Source organism: Rousettus aegyptiacus, unplaced genomic scaffold (genome assembly GCF_014176215.1).
Source record: "Rousettus aegyptiacus isolate mRouAeg1 unplaced genomic scaffold, mRouAeg1.p scaffold_m13_p_1, whole genome shotgun sequence".
NCBI lineage: Eukaryota > Metazoa > Chordata > Mammalia > Chiroptera > Pteropodidae > Rousettus > Rousettus aegyptiacus.
This window is the reverse complement of record NW_023416284.1, coordinates 168,831,423-168,839,588: the sequence shown is the minus strand read 5'-3', so window position 1 is coordinate 168,839,588 and position 8,166 is coordinate 168,831,423. Positions and strand designations below refer to the sequence as shown.

General features: G+C 48.9%; 1 protein-coding gene across 5 annotated transcripts in view; it reads left to right on the top strand.

Moving 5' to 3' along the window:
• The first annotated feature begins 3,184 nt into the window (after positions 1-3,184).
• The window catches only part of HIVEP2 (HIVEP zinc finger 2), a 180,581-nt gene continuing 175,599 nt past the window's right edge, over positions 3,185-8,166 (top strand). For 2 of the 5 annotated variants that reach the window (XM_016119566.2, XM_016119567.2), the window contains exon 1: positions 3,185-4,742. The gene's annotated coding sequence lies outside the window, so the exon portion shown is untranslated. Of the gene's footprint in view, positions 5,134-5,198; positions 5,433-8,166 lie in introns of those variants that run through there. The other 3 variants (XM_016119569.2, XM_016119564.2, XM_016119570.2) reach the window with 3 other exon arrangements.

Sequence of the window (8,166 nt, the reverse complement as noted above, 5' to 3'; positions counted from 1 at the left end):
TAGGGGCAAAGTGTAAGGCAATGATTCTCAAGCTTTAATTAACATAGGAGTCACAGGGAGATCTTATTCACTATAGAGTTTCCCAGGCCCTAATTCTGAGGATTCTGATTTGACCTGTTTAAGGGGAAGCCCAGACTTTTAAACAAGCATTTTAAGAGATATAGCTGCAGGTAGTGTTTGGAATATATCTAGAGAAGCTCGGGAGTAAGGTTTGACATGTGGTTGGTTGGATGTCCAAGAGCTCTGCCCACCCTGTGAAAGCTAGGAGGATGAGCACGCTTCATCCTTCAATCCTAACAGATGGCAACGTTGTCTCAGTAAGTATGGCTCTGGCTGATTGGTCCTTAATAACCACCCACTCTCTCCACTCCCAGCCAAAGGTGGTTATAATAAGATAAATAGCCTATCTACATTAGAGTTTTTGGCTTGTATCCTATTACCAGTTAACAAACAGACAGCTTTTCCCTCAAAATTCTTTTTTTTTTTTTTGACTAATTTTTAGAGGCCTAAGTAGTCTTTGCACCACAAAAAATCATGACACTTCTTAACTTCTCTGTATACCAGTTAAAGCAGATGAGCAGGAAGCGGGAGCTCCATCAGAAGGGCAGTTCTCAATCATCTGTCTTTACTAAGACTGAAGACTGTATTCCACTTAAGAAGAAACCCATGGCAGGTAACCCCTTTAATATTTTATTTATAGTACTGTAAATTCATCTGTGGGAATGGCATGCCAGTTAGTTCATTAAGCACAGTTTTGCAAAGGGATTTCTTACAGAGATTTATAAAGAATTTACAGCCATAAGGAATCAGGCACATCATCTTGATCAACTTCCTAGTTTCGAAATTGAAACATGAAGGCCAAAAACGTAAGGGACATAGCGGACTCCTTCTTCCTCCTCCTCCTGTACAGCTTCTCTTCAGAAACTGCTCTTTTCTACTGCAGGTTGTGGGTCCGATCAATCAGATCTCCTACCACCCAAGCCCAGGAATTGTTTCGGGTGCAAGGACATGACTAAGGCTGCCTGAGCTATCAGAGAAGAGGGTCTTTTCCCATTATGGTTGCTAAACTGGTAAAACAATAATCTAGGACCGTTGCCACAACCCTGTAGAATGGTTGCCTGAAGAACAAAGTGAAGCAGAGAGATAAGAAGAGCTGACAAAGGGAGAAAGACTGAACCAGGATAACATCGTTTGAGCTCCAGGATCTCCCTGAGTTAAACTTTAGTACTTGACTTCTAGTTGTTTGAGTCAATGAAGTCCCTTTTAGTCTTCACCAGGTTTGACCTGAAGATTTAAACTTGTAACTGAAGGAGTCCTACTGGCAACACAACTGTGCCTGGTTCTAGAAGCTTTAAGTACCACGTCTCCTGGTACCTGCCGGGGTATATCAGCCTCCATACTCTGTGACAGTATGTCTTGAGCTTTAGTTAGAATGCCTAAGAATCAACTGCCTCGTCTGTTAAAAATGCAGATTCCTGGGCCCACAAAGATTCAGATTCAAATTAAGGATTGACTTTAGGGGTCTTCTTTGGTGATGTATATTTGCATTTAAAAAATTTGTAGTCTATTAGGATACTTGAGTATCCTAATATTCGCATTATACTATTTCATCCAGTCTTTTAAAGAGGCATTTAAGATTTCAACTAACATACATTCTAGTGGAGTAAAAACGTTGTCTGCTACTTTCTTTGCTCCGTTCTGGGAGCTTGGGCAGCTGCTGTTGTGTGTGCTGAAGGGAAAATTGGATTCTTAAAGAAACTGCTTAATCTTCTCTATTAAGCAATTAAATAAAATGGACTCAGTATGTAGCAGGTGGGGTTGGAAGTGAAAATAAACTTTGAAAATCACGTTTTGCGCTTTAAGTGGATGTTTAAAAATGCGATGGAATGAATACATTTAAGAGAAGATGATGACTGGGGGAGTTTTATTAAGCGCTTCAAGTAAAGTCAAGAAGAGCTGAATATTAACGTATCCAATGAAAGGAGAAGCCGATTAAATGGAAGTAGGCCCTGAATTTAAATGAGATCAACCTAAAAGGTCTCAGTGAAACTTATTACAAATCGTCCAGATTTTTCTTCTTTGAAAAAAAAAAAATCTTTTAAAATATGGATCACCACTTTATGTTGTAGAGTCATCCTTCAAGGCAATGCCACCTTTGAATAGGACCTCTAACATACCGATTATAGGGTCAAAATGAAAAACAAAACAAAACAAAACCGAAACTAGCAGTGCTATTCGCAGTCATTAAAAGGGCTGCCTTCCCTTTTAAGGTATTCGTTTTTAATGAATAAGAAAGGGAATATTTGATATGGCTTGACATTTTGGATCCTTTCCGCGAAATCTGAAACTTGAGATGCGAAACATTCCGCAGTTGGTGAAATACCTGCCTTAAAATCAGAACCACAGTTAAAGTCTTTGGCCCAGAATTCCAGAGACTCATTTCCACCCCTCCCATGGAGTCACCTGCTCAGGGGGAACCCCGGCCAGAAATCCGGGTCGCTCCAGGTCAAATCTTGCGTCTCTTGTTTACTCCGCCCCGGGCAGGGCGGCGGCGCGGCCGGGGGTGGGGAGGGCCGCTTGGGTCCCCGGCGCCCGGGGCGCTCTGTTCCGCTCGCCTCGGCTGGGCGGCTCTGACCCCCGTTAAGGGTGGCGCGCGGTCCCCGCCCGGCGGGAAGACCACCCAGAGGAGGCATTCTGGGCGCCAGCCCTGCCTGGCTGCCTCTCTCGCCTCTCCCGGGCCGCCGCGGCCTCCTGGGAACCTCCCCCGAGGGTTCACAAGAGTCCACACATGCATGGTGACGGCTCGAGGGAGCCCCGGTGTCCCCCGGGTGTCGCCGGGCCAGAGAGGAAGCCCAGAGCTCCGGCCCCCACTCGCCTGGGATTCCCCTGCCCCACGGCTCTGTTCTCCCCGCGCTGGGTGTGATTTCACTCGCGTCCCTGCAGAGAGAGGAGCGCGCAGGCTGGAGACGGCGGCTCGCCCGGGGTCCTGGAACAGCCCACCAGGAACCCCGCAGCTGCTTCTCGAGCCGCTGCCCAGACCACTTTGAATACCCCGGCGAGGGCGAGCCACGGTCCCCGAGCTGGGTGCGCCCAGGGCGCCCCGGTGAGTGTCCCCGGGGAAGGCAATTGGGGCATTTAGAGCGCGTGAAAAGTTCGTGCTTCTGCAGGGGCACGGAAAGTGCTAGTCAAACACTTTGCAAAGCTCCAGACACGCAGCCAGGAGCTACAGTCTGATTTTGTTTATCTTGACCGATAACATAACCGTGAGTAGAGGCGGGGGCGAGGGAGAGGAAAGGAATCAGAGGTACATGGACTAAATGATAATGACAGTACTAATTATATAATTCGATTTGTCATCAAGACAGGGAATGATTATATTGGAAATGAGGAAGATGGGGGATGGGGGAGGAGATTTCCATATTCCTAAAGGAAATTCTCAGGTTCCTAGAGACGCCCAAGTTCTTTTTGTTTGTTCGTTTCTTTTTTTTCCCTTTCCTTTTTTCTTCTTCTTCTTCTTCTTCTTCTTCTTTTTTTTTTTTTTGGCATGACAAGTAGAGACCGGCTCTCCGGGGAGTTCCCCGATCCCAGCAAGCGGGAGCGCGGCCCCGATCTTCCCGCCCCGAGCGGCCGCAGCGGGGCCCGGCTCCGTCCTCCCTGCCGCCTCCCTCCCCCGTTGCCCCTCGCGCCGCACATCCCTTTCTCGTTCACAGGCTCCAGACTGGTTTTTCTGGTTCAGCTTCCCTCCCTGGGACGCGCTGGGGGATCCGATGACGTCGCTGGCTGAGTCTCTCCCTCTTCCTCCCTCCCTCGTTCCCTCCCTCCGCCTCTTCGCTCGCCCGCCCTCGCCGCGCACTCCTCCTAGTAACTTCTGTTCGGGGAGGCGCTGCCAGGAATAACCCGGTGCGTCCACAGACCGGGAGGGGAGGCGGCCGCTGCGGCTCCCGCACGCACAGTGCTGCGGCCCGGGCCTCGCGGCTCCCCCTTGACCCCGGCGGTCCGAGCCCCGGGCCCATCTCCGTACAGTGTCAGAAAAATAAATAAAGGAAAGAGGAGCCTGGGCTGGCGGTCGGGATCTCTTCCCTCCCTCCGCGCCCGCCCTCCCTCTGTCCTTAAGGAAATGCTACCAGACACCCCCCACCAGACACGCTCAGCCTTGGCGAGGAGCGGCCGCCGCGGCAGCAAGAACAAGGGCACCAGGGGGGTTCCCTGCCCCCCTTCTTCCTCCTCTTCCTCCTTCTCTCCGTCCTCCTGCTACTCCTCCTCTTTCTTCTCAGCGGTGACTTTCCAGGTGAGCGGCCGCCGCTGGTGCGAGGATCCCCCTCGCCCTCTCGGGCTCGGGCCGCCGCTTCGCGCTCTCCTCCCACCCCTGTCACCCGGAGGCGGCAGGGAGCTGACAGCCGCCCGAGGGGCTTGCGGCCCGGAGGCGGGCGGCTGGCGGGAGGCGGGCTGGAGGTGAGAGGGTGGAGAGGAGGCGAGCTGGGTGCCGCCGAGCGCTGTCTCTCCCTACCCGAGGAGGGTCTCCATCAAAACATCTTCGTTGACTGTGGCACAAGTCTTGGCCAAGTTGTGTCTTGGACATTGAAGCTCCCAGGAGCCCGGAGCAACTTGGAGGGTCTCCTGGCTCGTTGACAATATTCCTACACGTCTCGACTTGGGGGTGCTGGGTGCAGCCTGGGGGTGCGTGGAGGGCGGACCGAGCTTTTGGGAGAGCAGAGCGGCGGGAATCTAGGTTCCTCGGCTCGGTAAGTGGTCTCGGGGCTGTGTTTTTCCTGCCTCCTGTAGCAATAGGAGCTTGTTTTCTTCACTTTATATCAAAATCGCCTCTGCCGGACTTCATCGCCCCTCCCGGCGCGCGCCCCCGGCCGCTTCCCGGTTTCCGAGGGTGAGGGTCGGAGGGGGCGGGGATGGGGGAGACCTCAGGAAGGGGGTCCGGCATTGGGAAATGCGGGGAATACCCTGGCCGCGGATCTATGCAGATGAGGGGAGGCTGCTTTGCGTAATGTCCTGGGGGGAGGGGACCCCGCGCGGGCGCTGGAGGCTGGAATGTGCCTGGTTACTAATGAGCGACGTGCACCGGCGCGCACCGCCCGGCCACCGCTGCGGCAGCTGCGGCCGCCGGCCGCCCGTCGTCAGGTAGCGGGGGAGGGGGCCGCGGCCGCGCCGCGCCGCGCGGGCCGGGGGCGGGCGGGCGGCGCGAGGGCCGGGCCGCCGGCCTGCGGCCGAGCGAGCGCTGCGAAGGCGCTGGCTGTTGGCATTTCAGTGACTCTTTTCTCCTGCCGAGTAAGGAAGGAAGGAAGGAGAGAAGGAAGGAAGCCAGGAAGGAGGGGACTGTCTCGATGGAAGGTTCAGGCGGAGGCGTCCTCGCCTTGCGGGTGCACCGGTCGAAGAGCGGCTCCCGGAGGCGCGGGCTGGCCCGGGGCGCGTGGAGACGGGTGGGGGCGTTTTGCATGCGTGTTCGTCTGTGTGTCTGCCTGGGGATCGGGAAGGGACATGTGTGTTTGGGCTGTGCACTGTGGGGAGCTGGGTCTGCGCCTTTATGTCTGTTCCCTGAAGTGGGTGGAACGTTGGCCCGTTCCGGGAATGTTCCATGACGTGGTGCAGCCACAGGAAGGGGGTTAACGAGGGGCTCTCTGCCGCGGCGGCTTAGCCGGCTGCTATCAAAGCAGATGTGCTGCTGCTTCTCCTCCTCCTTGCTCACCTCCCTTCACCCCTCCCCCCCGCCTTTCCATTCTGTGCGTCTGGTACTGGAAGGGGTGAGACAGGAAAACACTGCCGTGGGGGTGGGTGGGCGTGCGGGGAGGGGTGATGTGTGTGTGGTGTCTGTCGTATTTGGTGGGGGGAAGACTCCAGATTAGCTCTGCCACCCCAGCTGTTATCGCAGATCGGTGCGCTTTATACGCATGTGCCTCCCGCGTTCTGTCCCTCTTACATAACACATCCAGTGCAGCAGAGGACACGAGAAAATGCGACCCCAACCCTCCAAGCCCAAATTGGATGAGAGGATAGAAGGTCAGGAAGTGTCCCTTGGTGTTGTCCTTCGGGGACGTGGCTCCCAGTGGGGTAAAGCAAGAGGGGAAGGAGGGTTTTCTCAAGTGGCTCCTCTTCTCTCTGACTTGAAAGCATCTAACTAAAAAGGACTGCAGGAACTAGTCCTCTCTAATGAGAAAGCTTTTAACATGCTATGCCGAGGAAAGTGGGTACTTTAACCTCGCGAGTTCAGAGAAGAGAGGGTCTTTAATTAAGATACTTAGAGGAGATGGGCGATAATATGTTCGGGGTAGGGGGCAGTACGGACCGGAGGAATCCCATCCCCTAATAGGTTTCACTGGAGGCCTTAGGACACCTGTAATGGCTTAGAATTCGTACAGGAAGCAGTGTGTGCAACTGACATTGCAAAAGCCTTATCCTCGTACAGTTAGTTAGGCCTAAAATGAACATAAAAAGGCTTGTTTCCGGTACTTTCATTACAATGGAAAATGTGAACTGATTTCTCTCTCTTTTTTTTTTTTGTCATTTTAAAAATAACTCAGTTTACCTCCAAATAAATATTGGTATGCTCTCCTACCCTTAAAGGCTAGACTTTGGTAATTCGTAAGAGATCTGTGTTTTTCTAGCATACTCAGAGCCCTAGTCAAGGGCTATTGATTTTTCTCTCCAGCACAGTTGTTTCTTTCGTAGTGCATAATCAAGCCCAGAAATTACTTGAAATATTAATAAGATCCATTTTAATTAAATTTGCAGTGATCTGTCCTCCTAGAAAAAGGCCATTTAACTTTATTAGAAACATTTCCTCCAGTGATATAGTAGTATTTAGTGATGTTTGTCCTTTAGCAAAGCAAGTTATTTTAAATATTTGCATATATAATACATACATAGATGTATGCACTTTATATCTATATTATATATATGTTAGAATTTACAAATGTCATGTGTTTTTTTCATTTCATAAGAGTGCCAAAGCAAAATATTCACTAAGTAGATTGTATAATGAGTAGATTCGGTTTGATTTTTAGGATATAGGCCAAATAGTTTATCAAGACAGAAATGCCTTCCATGTGAATAAAGTGGATTTCATTTTCATTATTAAGACAAAATTCCTGTGGAACATAAGAAGTCAGGATGAGAACTGTGCATTTTTGTTTTGAAGTGAAAGGTATTTACCAATATTCACTTAATTGAAGTGTGCTTCAAGTGTCATAACCTCTTTTGACCACTAGGTTTGAAACATGCAGTATATATCTCATGTACAGAAAATATATATTATGATGGTGAATCTTTTGAAAATTGTCTGAGTTTTTTGCTTTGAACATAGGTCAAGTATAAAACCAATTCGCTTTTTGGCATCTGTATTTCTGTTACGGTGATTCTATTTTATGTGCTTGGCTTTAGTAGAGGCTGCTTATATTTATATAAGCATATTTATAAATTGATGTGCAATTGATTCAGGAACAATATTGGGAATGGTAGTGTATTAGTGATATTACAAATTTAGAATTTAACTGATTTTTAACTGGTTAGATCCTGGCGGAGGCCTTTGGAAAAATAACATTTCTATATTTCTCTTAAACATGGAATGTGAAAATAGATTTTCTGTGTGTATATTATCACATAATGAAATCATGCTGTTTTACTACATTGAAAGATTAGCCAGCGGAATCTTTTGATTGATCTTCCTTTTATATGAGTTCTGTTTACAGATGTTTTTGTTACTATGAAAACAAAACAGAGGCAACCTGTATGCAGGTGTTCTTTGTGGAATAATGGTACATGTGTCTACTTGAGCTTTTGGCACCTTGTCACAATTCAGAAAACCAGGTTGAATCTTTTATGCTGATTCAATTTAAAATGAAGAATCTTTAAGAATTTACCTACTTAATGTTTTGTATTTGTGTTGGTTTTAGATTTTTCAAATTATCAGTTATTATCTGAGGTTAACTGGAAAACTTCAACATAAGAAAAGTAGTTTTAAAGACCTATAGAAAATGTTATTTGGCATGAGTGAAAAGTGTAATCTATTAGGATGTGGAATAATGTAAAACTTGATGTGGTAACTATTATAAGGAAAAATGGACTAAGGTCAACTGGATAGGTGGTTGGGGATTAAACAGGCCACTAATCACTGACATCTGTTAAAAATAAACACTTTTCACATTTTGGTTCATAGCA